We start from the raw sequence: 17,792 nt of genomic DNA on the forward strand, positions 1-17,792 counted from the left end.
CCCCCAGGCACTCTTAACTGGAACTAAGTCCCTCCATGCATAAACTCAGTAGCAGAGATGAGCCAAAGGCCAGTGCCACCAGGTCCCTGTGCCCTGCAGGAGGAATGCGGTTTGAGACTATTTCATCCTAACAGAGGGCACAGCAGGACCCTAGCTGCTATCAGCGAATCCCTCTCTCATCTCCCTGCTTGCATCCCCACCGTGGTCCTGCCTGGAGGGTACAAGCATCAGTATTGTTATTGCTGGATTTCTAATTAATTTTTCAGACTGGAAGTCCCTTTCACTCCCATGACAGAGAAATGCTGGCTACAATTTAACGCCTGCCCTCAATTAGTAAGTTCATGGTGAAACTTAAAAACAAGGATAAAATATCCCCGGGTTCCAGAGTGGGAGCAGAAGCCAAAAGGAAACAGTCCATGAGGTATTGGAGCCAGGCAAGCACTGCAGACAGGTGACCCAACAGACGCCCAGGGGCTCAACCTGTGCAAGGTGGGGGCTGGAGCTAAGCACCCCGCTCCTCAGCGTGAAGCTGGAGCTGTGAAACAGGCACAGAAGGCCCTCCAGGGGCCAGGTATGCAACAAGGAGTTGACCATCTCCCCGGGTCATGAAAAGTGAAAGAGCCACTGCAAAGGCCACAGACCTTCCACCTGCACCAAGCGCCTGCCAGATGCACGGGAACCCATTTGGAGAAACTACCAGAAAACTGGTCTGGAATCTATGGGGTACCAGAAGCAAGTGCATGCATTCCACACGACACCAGCCCCACCTCCATCCCCACATTGAAGTCATGATATCATTACTAAGCTCGTGAAATAAATAGCTGCTATATGAGAAAATTAATAAATGCAATGAAACTCAGAACCAAGGCTTCCAGAAATGAAGCAATGTTAAAGAGACCTTAAAAATATATCAGTCAGCCGGGCACCGGTGGCTCATGCCTGTAATCCCAGCTACTCAGGAGGCAGAGATCAGGAGGATCAAGGTTCGAAGCCAGCCCAGGCAAATAGTTCATGAGACCCTACCTGTAGAAGGCAGTTCAGAGACAAGAGTGCAGAGCACAAAAGGAACGGAGAGACATAATGTGCAGAATCTGCTTACTGGGGCCACACAGGAGGCATAGCTGGTGATGAGGCCAGGCCAAGTCATCATGTAGCGAGTAGAAAAATGTATTTTATGCAATTTTTTTCTATTTTATTATTATAAAATTTTTACTAGGATATATTCATTATGGGGGGGGATTCGTAGTGACAATTCTGATTAGACTGGTATTGTACATTATTTACATCGTCCCCATCGTCTCTCCCCCCAGCTTTCTAGATGGTTCCTCAATCTACCATTTAATTAGTTCTGTTTTCTGATTAGCATGTCAAATAGTGCTGTCCATTGATTTTTGACACGAAAGTCTATGAATTTTACTGCTAACATTCCCCTACAGAAAGAAATGCCAAAGATGACATTTCAACAAGGAAGAAACCAAACCCAGAAGGAAGGCAGAGAGGCAAAGCAAAGGGCAAGCCAAGAAACTGAGGGCAAAGTCAGAGAATCTGGACAGCATTGACACTGCTGATGGCCATCCCAGAGTCTTTTCTGAAAGGAGGAACTGAAACAGAGGTGCAAAGACAAAGCAGAGTTTTATGAGTCAAACAGCTTTAATTTCCTTGTACTGTTTGAGAAAATAATAGGGATATTGATTAGATGTGATCCTTTATTCGTGCATGCTAATAATTAGCCACCAAGTGAAAGCAAATCCAACAAAAAGTTTGCAGTGTGTTCATTCCCGTTGACTGTTTACAATGCTCTCCGTGCTTTTCTGAGTGTTTAAATTTTTTCATAATAAAAATGTATTATTGACTCAAAGCATGACATAGAGCTGGATGCCAATAATTAATTAAATTCACATCGACATTAACATTAAATATAAAACACAGTTCCTAAAATATAAAAGAAAACATGCAGTCCGCCCACGTGGCTTGTCACTTCAAGAGTTGCACGGCTACAGGAAGCTAATCCAAGACAATGCAGTGCCAGACATTCCTGCAGCAGTCAGGGAGTTTAATCTCCGATTCTCATATTCCAGGAGGATACAGCCAGGCAGGATATGGAGACACAGCAAGGGTGTTAGTAAAACTTTATTAAAGGTTAGGGAAAAAGCCGGGCGCTGGTGGCTCAGGCCTGTAATCCTAGCTACTCAGGAGGCAGAGATTAGGAGGATCATGGTTCGAAGTCAGCCCAGGCAAATCATTCACAGGACCCCATCTTGAAAAACCCTTCACAGAAAAGGACTGGTGGAGTGGCTCAAGGTGTAGGCCCTGAGTTCAAACCCCAGTACTGCAAATAAGCAAGCAAGCAAAGGTTAGAGGGAAAAGTGACAAAAGGCCATGGTGGGGCCAGGAGGAAGCAAGAAGCAGAGTCTGCCTCTTTCCAGGTGCTTTTGAAAAGCTGCTTCCGGGAAGGCGATTACGGCCTGGGTGGACTCCTGCATGCGCCAACCCTGATTCTCAGGTACCCCACGTCCACGTGGGAGGAAATTACCACTCTAACCTAACAAAGGATCTGCCATTGAACAGTGCTCAGAGGGAGGGGTCAGGATGGGGAAGGGGTGCTCTAAATCAGGCTGTATGGTTTTTAAAAGTCCTGAACTTTTTCTAAGTCTAGCCTGCCTCGGGTTCGCATTTCTCTCTCTCTCTCTCTCTCTCTCAATCTCTCTTCCTACTCCCGCCCCTCCCCCCCACCTCCCCGCTCTAGGGATCTAAGCACCCCCAGGCCAGCACTTCCCATTTTTAATTCAGAAACTAGGTAGTATTACGGAGAGTAATGTACACATATGCAAACCAAATGTCAACAAACATTCGGTAGTACAGGCCGTGGGGAATTTGGTTAGGTGTGTTGTGTTTTGTCAGATTACTTGAAGTTCTTAGAAGGTTGATGTCCAATTAACTGAGACTTTCCTATAATATGTCAACTGGTAACAGCCACAGTCAGTTAGAGGTGGTAGTAATGGTGGGGCTGTTCCAGACACTATATAGCTGATTTCCCAACTATTCCGATTCCACCCAATGCCTCTCAAGGCATAAATCTGGGGAAATCAGCACAACGAGAGGGCGCTTTCTCACTTACTAGCATAAGCGCTGTAAAAGTCATGTATTTCACCAGGAATTTCAGCATTAACAGCAACAAGAAAACCCCATTACCAAACCGTCAAGGTTAGAAAAACAAACACTGGCTTCAGGAAGGGAGAGTTTTTGCCCTCAGACCACAGAATTACTGCAGGTCATTCCCTTCCTCCATTTGGGCTTTAATTGACTTTCTCCCTGGCACAAGTTTTCCTGAATTCTCCTCTAACTCTCTAATCAAGGGTGAGCGATGAAATGCTCCAGGGCAAAAGTGAACTGGGTTCCATGGGTAGGTGGCCACCAAAATGTGGTAGATACACCAGCCCTCCTCTGGTTAACACGTGGAAATGCTCTGCCCTGTTGAAGGCTTTGGGGACTTCTAGGTAGCAAGTCAATTTCAGTGCTGTGCTGACTCTATGACTGAGTGTGAGACAGCCATCTGCTCATTGCAGTCATGCTTGGGTCACCTACTAGGCATCAGGCAATGTCATAGGAGATTCAGCAGTGTGCAGACAGACATCTCCCTGTGTGTCGCCGATAATCCACAGGGAGGAGCTGTCATCCTGGCCCCCGGGACAAGGTAATTTACTGGTGAGTCCTAGGCGACCAAAAATGCTAACAGAGTGCTCTGCAGCTGGTGAATTATGGAGGCATGTTGCCTTTGGAAATGGGATTAGCAGCTGTCTCCCAAAGTCACTGGGAATCTCAGTGAAAAACTTTCTCTCCATTCTACCACCCTTTGATGCACACTCATGGTTTTAATTAAACACCCAATCTCCCTAATCCTGCTGGACTAAATACAGTCAACCCCCTTAGAGGCTTTCTGAGGGAGACCCAATTCTAATGCAGGGAGGTAATGAGGAGAAATGAGATGTCCCACGGTGGTGTCAGTGTGTGGTAAGCATAAGGCTAGCAGGGCAGAAAGCACAATGAGTGCTCTCTCCCTGGAGACAGAGCCAACCCTCGCTGGGCATCTCCTTGGTTTCAGCGGCCATTCAGCTCTTACTTACTTGGGTTTCCCCAGAAGCCTGCAAATGCACACTTTCACCCTTGTTTTACCACTGTAGAAAAGGAGATTCAGGGAAGGGGCCTCTAAGGCCACAAACTCAGGAGCTGAGGCCAGACCCCTCGTGACTTTTCAGTTGGTCTACCTTATGGGCAAGAACAACCTCTGAGGTCCCTCCCAGTGTCTGACTCAACACAGAGCTGCCATATTTCAGCTTGAAGTCAAGGAGAAGTCAAGGGAAACGGCTGAGTTGCTGGTAATTATGGGATAAAAACTGGAAACCCAAATGGGCATTGTTTCATGTGTCTCTTTTTATTACTTTCAAGTTTTATGAACTTGATAAGGTAATGAGAGAATAAAAATGACCCAGAGGCCTTTGAGTCTCTTGATGTGCAAGTAGTAGCAACATCTTCCTCATTGTATTTCGAGGATAGATTAAGCGTTAAATTATAAAGCTAATCTGTTCAGATAGCAGGAATCATGTCAACTTTGATAAAGCTTTGCTCGCTAGAAGATTGCTTTCAAAATGACCCACTGTGACTCAATGAATAATTTAACAATCAATTTTCTGACATTAACAAATGAAAGATATGACCTCCCTCCTTTGGAAGATACAAAGATAGTCCTGGGAGGAACTTTGCCATGCCTTCCCCGTATGATGGACTGAAACCATGGGCCAAAGGAAATCTTTCCTCTAAGTTGCTCTCTCAGCTGTTTGGATCACACAGACACAAAAGTGACAAAAACACTAATTCAGCGAACTTTCAATTATTAAGTTGGGGAGATCTTTGCCCCTTCTCTTCTGGAGTAAGCAAGGTGGAGGATACACATATTCCAGACTGCCCTCCGATCTGAGCAGAAATGCTCTCCAGGGTCCAGTTCTGCCCAGGACTGGTGGATGTGTCAACTCTAGAAAGGGGGACAAGCCCATGTGACTGAGATTAAAAGCTACCTTCCCTAGTTAGTAAGCTCCGATACTCATGAAGCTTACTTTCTTGCTCTCTGTCTCCTAGGTCTCATTTCTGAATTGAATGAAAGAAGGGGCAGAAAGGGTCATTGTTTTTGCTCCTCTGTAAGCATCACATCTGGAGTTGGTGTGTGTGGGGAGGGGGCGGGGAAGAGGGAGAGGATGAGACTGTCGGGGATGAGCGAGTGGAGCGGGTACAAAGAGCCCTATGGAACCTTGACATTCAGGTCTGTGTTTTGCACACTGTGCTCTGAACTCTGGGAATTGAAGGGGAAGACACAGAGGAAGGGGCAGTGCCAGCCCCAACAACCACCACCCCACCCACTACTTCAACCATACAAGCTGTGGGCTTTTTGTTTTTATATTGGGTTTCGAGCACACAATATATGTTTGTTCTTGTTTAAAGAACAATTTCACTGCAAAAACAATTTAAAAGTTTGAAACCAGCTGATTTAAAGAAGGGCAGAGAACGTCACAAGGAGAGTGATAAAGATACGTCAGAAACCAAGAGGAGGAAGACTGCAGGCCAGGAAGCCAGAGGAATGGAACTTTCCAGAGGCAGGGAGCGGCCAAGGCACCACAAGCTAGGGAGAGTCGAGTAGGAGGAGAATAGAGGAGTGGCCCAGTGTACATTTACAGGAGCAGGCTCAGGGCAGTGCTGGGAGTCAAGGTCAAGTGCCAGTGGATAAGGAGAGCAAAGTTACTGTGAAGAAAGCAGTGAAGATAGAGATCAGGTGGGACCTGTCCCCCTGGAGCCTACAGTTGTCAAAGGCTCTGTGCACAACCAGTGCCCACTTACTATGGTGTCCTGGACAAATGAGTATTGCTCCTGGGGGAACCCAAGAAATCCTTCTGCAAATACAGCACCAGAAATAGGAGGGGGAGGAGGAGAGAAAACCTATGATTCCTCCCTGGAAGAGCTGGAGTCTGGGTTCTGTCATTTTTCCACACAGAAGATAGCAGTAGCCTTTCTGGGAAGTCTGTGTGACAGAGGGGAGCTGCGTTGACACTGCCTCACCCACCATCTCTAACACACTGATGACTGTCGGGTCAGCAGCGAAGAAATGACCGCCCTCCCCCCAGTCCACGTCCTGCTGCTATGCAACGTAAGTGCTCCTGACTAGCTGCCTAGTGGTCCATAGAAGTCACTGAGGTGACATCATTAGTGCTGGGGACCTCAAAGGTCTTAGATCCAGAGAAAAGTCTCAGGTAGAATCAGGAGGCAGCAACAAGACAGAGTGGAAACTCTGGTTGAGATGGGGAAGTTGCAGACAAGATGAAGGCTTCACTGTCACTGCCACCCCACGCATACCAGGACGTGGCAAGGAGTCAGAAACACTTTCATGGCACTCTGAACTCTGCTGGACAAAAGACTGGCAAGGGACACTGTGGACCACACACAAAGAACGAGGCCAGTTCCTCTGGCTCTCAGTGATCTGCTGGGCCTCCCTCCCTTCTTCCCAACAGATGCATTCTCTGACTTCCTCCATGCATCAGCAAACCCATTTACAGACCACTGAGTGGTAATCCACCACTGCCTGCCACGGCGCACGACCAGCAGAAGGTGAACAAAGGTGCTCTATGTGCTGTGTGAGATGTGAGGTGACGTCCTCATAGTTTTAGAGGTGTTATTACCCATTTTGTAGGTGGAAGAACAGAGGCCCAAAGAAAAGAAGTCGCTAGCATAAGGCCCCTTAGTTGATAAGTGAAAGACCTAAGTCAAGAACCCAGATATAAGCCACGAACCAGTGGCTCACGCCAGTAATCCTGGCTACTCAGGAGGCAGAGATCAAGATCGTGTTTCCAAACCGGCCTGGGCAAATAGTTCACAAGACCCTATCTTGAAAAAAATCCATCACAAAAAAGGGCTGGTGGAGCTCAAGGTGTAGGACCTGAGTCCAAGTCCCAGTACCACAAAGAAAAAAAAAAAAAAAACCCAGATACAGCTGGCATGACAGCCAATGCCTGTAATCCCAGTTACCCAGGAGGCTAAGGTGGGAGGATCATTTGCACCCAGGACCTAGTCTCAACAACAACAACAAAAAACTGGAATAATGAATGGATGGTGATAACCAAGGACATGATAAAGGAACGGTAACTGAACACACGACATGGTTTAGAAACCTCCAGGCCCATTAGAAACGTCCCCATTTACTTTCAGAGTCACTTTTTTTTGCACATAAACAACTGCTAGACAGACAGTCCTGTTAGTGGTTGGAAATTTAGGACTCAAAAAGTGATAAGTAGGCAAGTTCTGGCCCCTTCCTCCTGTGGCACAGTACACTGTGTAAGATTTGTAAGCCTCAACATAACCATAAAACAGAAGAAAACTAAGAACACCAGTTTTGAAGTTAAATAAATGCTCCTATGTGCACAGAATAGAGATGCAATGCCACCATTAAAGAACAAGACATTGGGCTGGCAGAGTGGCTCAAGCCATGGACCACCTGCCTAACAAGCATGAGGCCCTGAGTTCAAACCCCAATACCATAAAAAAAAATGAGCATGATATTAAGGAGTGAGGGTGGAGAGCTGAATGTGATGGTGGAAATGGGTCCCTGGACACTATCGATGATTGACTTTGGAAAATGGGGCATGAGGTATTTTTCTCCTCTTTTTTTTTTATTCATTTATTCACATGTGCATACATTGTTTGGGTCATTTCTCCTCCCTGCCCCCAGTATTTTTCTCCTCTTTGTACTGTGTTTCCAAATTCCTCCAGTGAGCACTAATGGTTTTTAGAATTAAAAAAATGTCTCAGACTTCCCATTGTTATTGAGAGGTTATAGAAAGCCACCAGAAGACCCATCTTCCCATAGGGTGTGGTATATTAGAAACCTCAGGCCACTTTGTCTTACCGAGTCCGAGGACCCTGACTCTTTGGGCATGGTCCCATCATGCAATCACACCTCTTAATGCGCCTGGCTACAGGCTTGAGGCTTTCAGGGGACACCATGTCATGCTGCTTTGATGGACTACCACAGCCAGACTCACTTTTAGCAAGATAATTTTACCAGGAAGCCAAGATTGTGGGACCTGCTTGCTGTGTCTTCCCACTTCAGAAAGGCCAAGGGACAGACAGGGAGGGACAGAGGGGGACAAACTTGTCCTTTCATAAGAAACCACTCCATGAACTCACTCCATGGTAACAGCATGAATCCATTCACGAGGAAGAGCTTCTTAGAGCTCCCCTGTCTGTCACAATGGCAGTTACAGTTCAACACAAGTTCAGACCTTAGCAGCTGTCTTCCTACCTTCCTATTTTCCATGGTCACAGCTGAGATTAAGGGCAGAAGGCTCATTACACAGAACCCAGGGAAGGATGGGGGGTGCTAGCTCCCCAATCCAAGGGAAGCCCCTAAAGTCTGCACCAGAATCCCCAGGGACATCAGAGCCTCCTCCCATGACACTCACAGAAGTGCCCTTGGGATCCACCCAGTGAGCATCTGCCAAGCTCTTCTCCATGCTTACCCCATCCAACATGAGATAGCCGAGGCTTGTTGAGTGACTACCAAGTTCCTGTGGCTGAAAGAGGAAAAGTAGAGTCTGAACCTCAAATGCCTCCTGTGAGTGCTCTGTCTTCCAGGTTCCTTTCAGAGATATATCTTAAAGGGAGCCAGGAGCCACCCTAGCCTGACCTTAGGATCATCATGCTAGTCACAAACAGCCCCTTTGGTGACAGGAAATGAGTTAACAGTTGTTCGATGCTCACTTTTCTTGGAGGGAACCTGAGTCCCAAAATAGCAGCCAGTGCCAGGCAAAACTGAACAAGGTCGCCAACAAACCAGTGACAACCTCTAAAAAAGAATTCATGGCTCTGCTACCAAGGAAAACTGGCAGTGCAGGCGTGATGACTGCTCAGCATCGTCACTTTCAGGAAAACGCAAATGAAATTGTTCTGAGAAGCCAGGCACAGTGGCACACACAAATAGTGCCAGCAGCTCTGAGGAAGCTGGGGCAGGAGGAGCTCAAATTCAAAGCCAGTCTGAGCTACATAGCAAGTTCTAGGCCAGCCTGGGTTACATAGTGAGACCCTGACAAAAACCAAAAAAAAAGTCCTTCTGAGGTAACCACTACACATTCACCAGAAAGGCTAAAATTTTTAGATTGACAGTCCCCAGTGTCAGCCGGGAGCTGGAGTAATGCAGCACTGGAACTTTGCAGATGGAAGAGAAAAGGGGTCCCACCACCTGGCAAAATCATTTAGCATTATTTCCTAATGACAAACATTTGCATATCAAAGACCTGGCAAACTTACTCCTACATGTAAATCCAAGAGAAATGAGCTCATCCATCCACAAAAACTTGTGTACATGAAATTATCGTAGCAGCTCTGCAATGAAAGCTAATTAGCAAGTCAAACCAGGGAGCATCCCAGTGGTCTACAGGAGGATGAATAAATTGTAGTATAGCCACACAGTGGAATACTACACAGCCATAACAAAGAAGAAACAACTGCCCACAGGCAGGGTGTTGAGTGAAAGAAGCCCACAGAAGAGTGGTTCATGGCACACGTTATTCACTAGTGTTCTGAAGACAGCTGTTGTGAGCTTCTGAGAATGGACTGTTAGGTTTTTAGGAGTTTTGCAATCCAATTGCTAAGAATAGGCTTTCTTAAAAATTAAAGGCTAGCCTGGTGTGGTGGCACACATCTATAATCCCATCACTCAAGAGGCTAAGAAAGGAGAATTGCAAGTTCCAGGTTACATAGCAGGACCTTATCTCAAAAAACAAAAAAGGTTAAATTATATCAATCTACAACTAAAAAAAATTATACATAAAACAAAGGCAGTATACTCAAAACTCTTTCCTTTCTAATTATTTTAATTCATGTTCATTATTATCTGTGCAGTTGATAATTATTTACACCTATGGCATCTATTTGGGGGTTACTATAGGATTGTGTTCAAATGCACAGATTTCCAGCCCATGTTCAATGGCCACACCTTGACAGTTTCACATGAGTGGTGGTGACTGCTCGGGAAATTGACCAAGGGCAAGTCAGGGTTTTTCTTTTTTAAACAGGGTCTCACTATGTAGTCCAGGCTAGCCTCAAACTTTCAATCCTCCTGACTCAGCCTCTGAGTGCTAGAATTACAGGCATGCCACACCAAATCCTGCCCCAACTCAGGGCTTAAAAAAAAAAAAAGGAGAGCCAATTGTCAAACATTCACCAGCACCCCATGGCCATGATTCCATTTGTAGGAAGCTCAGAATAGAAAAGCCTGATTCTTGAGGGTTAGAAGTCGGAAAGGAGTTACCTGGGTTGAGTTTGAAAGGGCTCCTGCCTGGGACGAGGCCAGGGAGACTTACGGGGTGATGGTGGTGGAAAACCCAAATGTAAACATTTGGGTACACTTGACCATTTATGCAGATGATGCTTCAATTTTAAAAACAAAGTCTTGAAAATTTCCTTAAACTGTTACTCTGAAGGGAGCTCCCTCTGTAGGAAGTAGGGAGGCTTGGCACCCCGCAAAGTCTGTTCCATCTTCGAGGGGCGACCTGAGCTATGATAAAAGCTGGGAGGAGAAAGTGTCCAGTGATAATTAGACCATGAGCCTGGAGGACAGGACCTTCACTGAATTAAATTTTATATCCAGGTAGCAGTCCTCGCTCAGCCACCTGTCACCACTTTGAACCCCGAAATTCCTGATAGCCTGTGTCCTGTCAGCTCTGCTGTTTGCTTGCACAAGTTAAAGCCTAGATGCTGACAACCAAGTGTTCCCAGCTGCTGGCTACTGAGTTGTCACAGATTCTCAATCACAGAAGGACCCAGACCTGCGCAATCTGACCCAATGTCAAGTCCACAGTCTGGATGACCTTGAGCTCATTATAATGGTAAACACACCCACAGGTGCCATGCTAGATCTGACCATGCCCAAATTAAGGAAGGAAAGGGGTGACACCGTGATTCCTGGGACTTTCCTTTCTCCAGGAGAAACTCTGTTGACACCTTGCATACCACACCCCCTCAGAACCCAGGCCTAGGAAAACCCAAACCCCAGACCTGCCCAGGGAGAAGGTGCTTTTATTTTGTTTACAGGTTTATTTATTTTTGAGACAGGGTCTTGATAGGTAGCCCAGGCTGGCTTCAAACTCAAGATCCCCCTGCTTCTACCTGCTTGCTGGAATTACAGACATGTACCACTATGCCCCATACAAGAAAGTGTTTTTTAGAGCTGGAACTCCCCTTCTCCATCCAACACCATTGAGTAAAATTTCCTGTTTGCTTCCAAAACTATTTGGTTACTTGCAGATGGTACCGAGTAGGAAGAGAATCTGCAGATTGGATAACGTGTGACCATAGAACAATGGCCTGTGTTTATTGAACACTGTTGTTAAGTATTTTCTGTGTGCTAACTCATTTAATGCCTGTAAAACCAGAGGGGATTTTATGATTCCCATTTTTTAGATAAGGCAAACGGGTCACATGGCGGGGAGACTGGGAAATCAGTATTGCACCCCATGACCCTGCCTCCTGTGCCTGTATCAGTCCCTTTTCCCTCCTGACAAGAAGTAATCAAACTGGCTATTAAGTCGTTAAGTGATTGGCACCAGATAGCACGGGAGTGACTCCACTTCTGTGTCTCAGTTACCTGACCCTGTGAAAAGACACATGGGTGAAGGTCCAAACCATGTCCTCAGTGTCCCACACTCCTACCCCTTCAGACATGGCAGGCTCGTCACGGAGCTTGTCCAATGTGAAACTACACTGAGGGCAATAAACATAACTGATTGCAAACGAGCCAAAGGGGGGAGCTCTCCCAGGAGTTCGAGGGGTGCACTGTGGCTGGTGGTGCCAAGGGAGGTCACCTGTCCCATTAAGGAAATGCAAATTCAGAGATAATACCTTATCTCTAAAGTCACTGAGTTTATTTCGGCCTTGGCGGGACACATATCGAAGTCCTAATGTGTGGCCTTTGTCCCTGGAAATAAATTATCTTGACTGCCCCCCTCATTGTCTGAATAGGTGATGCCCTCTCACACAAATAAATCTGCAGCACATCGGTGCACAGTGAAGCCCATTCTCCTCTGAGTTAGTCTGGGGGTGACTGTGAGGGTGACAGGTAGCCAAACATGGAGGTGCCTTACAATCACAGAGCCCTTGTTTGGGCCAGTACGAAGACAGGCAGAGCCCGGCAGACTCAAGGGACCCCGTGAAACAGACAAGAAAGATCAGGAATGCAGCCTGCTGCTCAGAGCCCAGAAGTGCTCCCCAGGGTCTGTGATCATGCCCCTATGTGATGATCACGCCCCCTGTGTGATGATCACGGCCTCCACTGGAGCCCCACACCACCACGACGTCTCAGTGTCAGCCACATTTCCCAGCCAAACCTGGAAGCCAACCTGAGTCAGTCTTGGGCTGCAGGGGACAGCAGGGCTTCAGTGTGGCCGAGAGATAATCCCAGGGACCCAGCTCCTGGAGCTTCGGCCAGAGCTCAAGGGACAGCCAGGCAGAGCCCAAGAGGACCCAAGATGCTTTTCGTCTTCCTGGATCCAGCCTCTTCTCTTCGCTTTCCATCCTCTCGAGAGAGCAGAAGCACGTGGTGTTGAAGGATGGGCCCTGGAGCTCTGGACACCTGCCTGAGACCCTGAAAGACATCCTTGTTCTTAAGGGGCTTCGTGGAGTCGTTAAAGGGTTTGGAAGAGGTGATCAACCTTTGTGTATGTGTATAAAACTTCTTTTTTTCAGTACTGGGGATTGAACTCAGGGCTTCATGCTTGCTTGGCAGGTGCTCTACCACTTGAGCCATACTTAGTCTTTTTGCTTTTTTTAGTTAATGTTTTTTTTGTTCTGTTCTGTTTTGTTTTGTTAGGGTCCCACTTTTCTCCCTGCCAACCTTGGTCCTCAATCCAGCTACTTCTGCCTTCCAGGTAGCTGAGATTTACATGCATGCCATATCATACCCAGCCCCTATATAAGGCTTTATTTTTTAATGATGTGATAGTTACCAAAAAAAAAATAAATAAGTCATCTTCATCATCTCTTCTCTCATCCTTCTCCTACCCCCAGCAAGGGAGATTGGACTTTTAATTTCTGAATTTTTGTCCCTGAACCCAGTTAAGAACCTCTTGAGCGTTTGATTTCCGAGTAGTTATGTAAGATGGTCTCTGGACCTACAACTGCTTTTCCTCTTCCTCTTTTTTATCTGGCTAATTGTTTAGTGCCTTACGGCTCAGCCAGGTGTCCCTTCTTTCCTGACACCATCCCTTATTGAGAGAGCCTCCCCCTTCCAGGGTCACTGCACTGACCTCTTCCTAATCACACTTGTAGCCCTAGCACACAGGCACATAACTGGTCTCTTTCTGGGCTGTGGTGGAGGGTGGGTGGCTGTCATTGATCACTGTGTTCACAGGTCTAACAAGGCATGTGTCACAGAGGGGGTGCTCGAGAACAGGTACCCTCAAAGCCAAAATAGGGCTTAAAAATGTACTGATTCACACTAAAGTGTTAGTACTATGCTTGAGGAAGCTGCTGGAAGAGGTAACACAGAAAGTTCAACTGCTAGTGGTGAAATTCCAGGATTGTAGAAGACAGAAAAGCATAAAGATGAGGCCTTCCCAAGGCTCCTAAGACACAGTTTTTCCAACTGGAAGGCTCCTAGGAGGCCATCAGATGCCAAATGTTTTTCAGCTGTGCTCTGCAGGTTCCTGGAAAGCATGGGGAAGATGTGGGGAGAAAAGAGAACAGTGAGGGGGCATGGCTTAGGTGCCCTCCACAGTCAAGAGAGGAAGCCCTGCTCCTGCTGCCTTCCATCCTGGGCTTATGCACCAGGTTCTTTTTTGAATAAAGGGTTCTATGCCCCCATCGATGTCACCCAACTCACCCATCTTTTTTTCCCTCTGTTTTTATTAGCATATATTCATTGTACAGCAGATTTGCTGTGACAATTCTGAATAGCCTTACATTATACATTGCTCAGATAGCCCCCCCATGCCCCCACTGCCACCCCCTCCATCCCACTAAAGCAATTACATGAGCGTTCAGCATTCTGTTTCCTTTATGTATATGAAATCCATCAACCCTATTCCTTCACCTTCATCTCTTCTTCTCACTCCTCACACAGGCACCCCACACACACTATACCTACTTTACAGTCCTGTCTTTCATTATTAATTCCAAGTCAATGTTCAAAGGGGTTTCTCCATGTATCCCCACTGTGCTTTGCTCAGTTCAACCCCCTCTGTTACTTTCTCTTACCCCTTCCCTCCCACCCCCATTATTCAGCAGCTTTCAGCACATATTGTGGTGTTCTCTACAGATGTGATGTATTTCGATTCTGTTGACTGTCATCCCCTTTCCTTTTCCCTCCTCTCTCAAGTTCCACAGTGTAGGTCCACTGCTACAAACATGTTCTAGATCCGAGTTTGGGTATGAGCATGCTCGTTTTTGTGTATATGTTTGTCTTTGGATCTGTCTTCCACATATGAGAGAAAACATGCAGCTTTTGCGTTTCTGATCCTGGCTAACTTCACTCAACATGATGTCCTCCAGTTTTGTATCCATTTACCTTCAAACTACATGGAGTCATTCTTCCTTATGGCTGAGCAATACATATCTATCATCTATCTATCTATCTATCTATCTATCTATCTATCTATATATATATATCTCACCAACTCACCCATCTTGTAACTAGGACAATGGAGTCAGAAAGGATTGCCATTTGCCCCAAATAACAGTGGGTGTGCCTCCATCTTCCCTATTTCAGTGCCCACCTAGGTCTCCAAAGCACACAGCTTGAAGATGGCACCTGTGGGCAGGGAGGCTGCCTAGCGTACTCAACCTCCAGGGAAAAGTCCTCTGCCACAAACTTGCCGCTGACCCCCCACTACCCCTCCCCACACACACAAAGTCACCCTCCCTTAGAGAGGAAGGTTAAGTCGATAAGAGAGAATCATGGGACTTCCATTTATCAGATGATAAAACAGGGTGCAGATTCTACAGCTCATCTTTCAGAGGAACTCAGGTGTTCCTGACTCCAGGGTCACATGTGGCTCTGACAATTGTAACAGTGTAATGCAGACTGCCTCCAGAGCCTCTGAAAAGCACTTCTGTGACCCCCTCTTGTCCTTGCACCCAGACCATTTGGAATAATCCTCACCCCAATTGTTCAGGTACTTCCAGGCCCTTCTGTCACATTAAATATTACCTCCTGACTCAGCCCTGCCCATCTCTGAGCCCGAGTAATAACACAAATAAAAAGGCACAAAGGGTTCTGTCATCCTGGGGAATATTGTCTTTATTTGTGTCTTCTGAAACTAGCCACTATCAGTCAATAGTCCTTTAAGGGTTTACCACAGCTGGAATGGCAAATTATACTGTAGGGACCTCTTGAAAGCCCAAGAAACACTCCACAGGGAGAAAATAAACCTGAGCTTTTTCTTTCTTAGGAGATCCTGCACTTAAAGTGCCTGTCCCTTCTGATCACAATTTTTTGTGCTTTTTCCATCCTCCAGTGTTTCCACATTATTATTACTGTGGAAAATGGAGCCCTGAGAACTGAGCCCAAGTCAGGAAACAACCGAAGTGTGCAGGACCTGCTTAAAAGCAGGAATAGTGCTAAGTGCTCGTTGCATGCCCGATGCTACTTCAAATGCCTGCAAGGATTATTTAATCCACCCAGGAATGAAAGGGGCGGACGACACAATGGTAATTCTCGTACACTTCGAAGGAGGCACAGAGACAAAGCAACTTATCTGCAGTACACAGCTTGTGAGATGCCACCGTCAGGCAGCCTGAGCCCCAAGTCACAGTATTAACTGCAGTGTCCCAGATGTAGTGCTGGGTAAAAGTCCAGAGCAGGTCACTGCAGCACAAAGTCAAATCCTCAGAATGATGAGACAGGCATCAGGAGCCTGGTTTGCTTGATGCAGAAAGGTGAGTAAACAGTCCGTTGGGTCAGAACCAGTATACATACCTTTGAAACGTAACTCCGACATTTGCTAGGGATGTGATGTTGTGACATTGGGCAAGTGGCTTTCCCTTTTTGAGCTGCTCTTCACCTTGTGAAAATGAACCTGCCAGTGATACCTGACCTCAGGGCCTGTGCTGACAATGAATGGGCGAGCATACCTGGTGAGCAGATGGCGGCCATGAAGTCTCCTCCCCCACCCACACCCCATGTGTCACCTCTTCCCAGGAAGCTATGTCCCTGAAATTCCTGCCTCTTGATTCATAGAAACTTACTGATTACCTTGTTAGGGTTGCTATAGCAGAACGACACAAACTGGGTGGCTTAAACACCAGAAAGGTATCATCTCTTGGTCCTGGAGGCTGAAAGTCGAAGGTCAAGGCCTTGACAGTGCAGGTTCCTTCAGAGGCTGAGGGAACCTGTGCCACACCTCTGTCCTGGCTCCTGGTGTCCTCAAGCATTTCCCTGTAGCTCTGCCCCTGAGTCCCCTCTGCTCAGGTTTTCAGACTCCCCTTTTGGACTGGTGGAGGGGCTCAAGTGGTAGAGCACCTACCTAGCAAGTGTGAGGCCCTGCATTCAAGCCCCAGTACCACCAAAAAATAAATAAATTGGCCCTGAATCAAGGCCAGCTATTTGCTGAAACTGTTAGTTTCAAGCAGGGGCCTAAAGAAACGTCTTTCTGTGGTCTGTTGGCCATTTCAGAACTTTGAAAATGTAGTAGTCAGTTCAGTGGAAAGAAAGATGTGGCTAGGCATGGTGTTTGATGCCAGCACTCGGGAGGCTGAGGCTGGAGGATAGTGAGCTTGGGCTAGCCCAGGTTACACATGAAACCCTATTTCAAGAAAACAAAATAAACTCTCCCCTTTTGTTCTTATACACCAGCCATACTGGATTAGGATCCACCCTAATAACTTAATTATTTACAAAGACCCTATTTCCAAATAAGGGCCTTTTCTTTACACTAGTGGGGTTAAGACGGCATATCTTATTTGGGAACATAATCCTACCCATAATATGCCCTATGGAATTGTGCTGAAGAAGTCAGCTTGCTGCTCAAACTTTAGCACTTGGAGCAGTGGGACGCAGTCATCAATCTCCCCTGAGTCTCCCCTTCCCCGTTCTAGAAGGATCAGTCTTAGTTCCTTCCCACTGGGTACCCTCAGACTCCCTGGGGGCCCTCTTTAAAAGACATTTCCAGAACAGAACTGGTTTCTCAATATACAGCACATCCAGCAGGAAGCACAGGAATCCACCTCTTCCAAGAAAAAGTTCTCCTGTGTAGTCACCGGGGCCTGTCACATGGGCTCCCCCCAGCATTAACCCAGCAGGTGTTTTTTTGAACTGGGTGTGAGAGTTCACATTTAGAACCCGTTGGTTAGAACTGAATGATCCCAAACAGTTTTGAATCTGGTTCTGTCACCTGTCACATCCCCGCCCCCTCATCCCTTCTCATCATGCCTTCCCGTGCTTCTCTTTAAGTCACCGAGGACACTAAGACAGGTTCTCAAGGGAGTGACGTCACCCCACGGGGCAAAGCCTTCCTATCTTTGCATGCATAAAGCAGATGCATTTCATAAGAGGGTGGATATTTGGGGAAATAGTAAGGCTGCTTACAGAGATAATGCTGGAAAATAAATTGAGAGACACTAGTCCAAAGGAGGGGGCTCTGGGAAAAACGACACAGGAGTCCACTGAAAATATCCCTTGAGCTGCTGACCCCACAGTAGGAAGTGGCTTAACTACAGTCCAGCTCTCCACCTTGATGAGGGCCGGATGGTCCTTTTCATAC

The 17,792-nt window shown here is 46.7% G+C and overlaps 1 non-coding gene across 1 annotated transcript; it reads left to right on the plus strand.

Moving 5' to 3' along the window:
* Positions 1-16,611: 16,611 nt before the first annotated feature.
* LOC141411250 (small nucleolar RNA SNORA2/SNORA34 family) lies at positions 16,612-16,748 on the plus strand. Its single transcript, XR_012436055.1, has one exon. It is a non-coding gene; the product is annotated as a small nucleolar RNA SNORA2/SNORA34 family (small nucleolar RNA).
* Positions 16,749-17,792: the final 1,044 nt, after the last annotated feature.

Source organism: Castor canadensis, chromosome 9 (assembly GCF_047511655.1).
Source record: "Castor canadensis chromosome 9, mCasCan1.hap1v2, whole genome shotgun sequence".
NCBI classification, from domain to species: domain Eukaryota; kingdom Metazoa; phylum Chordata; class Mammalia; order Rodentia; family Castoridae; genus Castor; species Castor canadensis.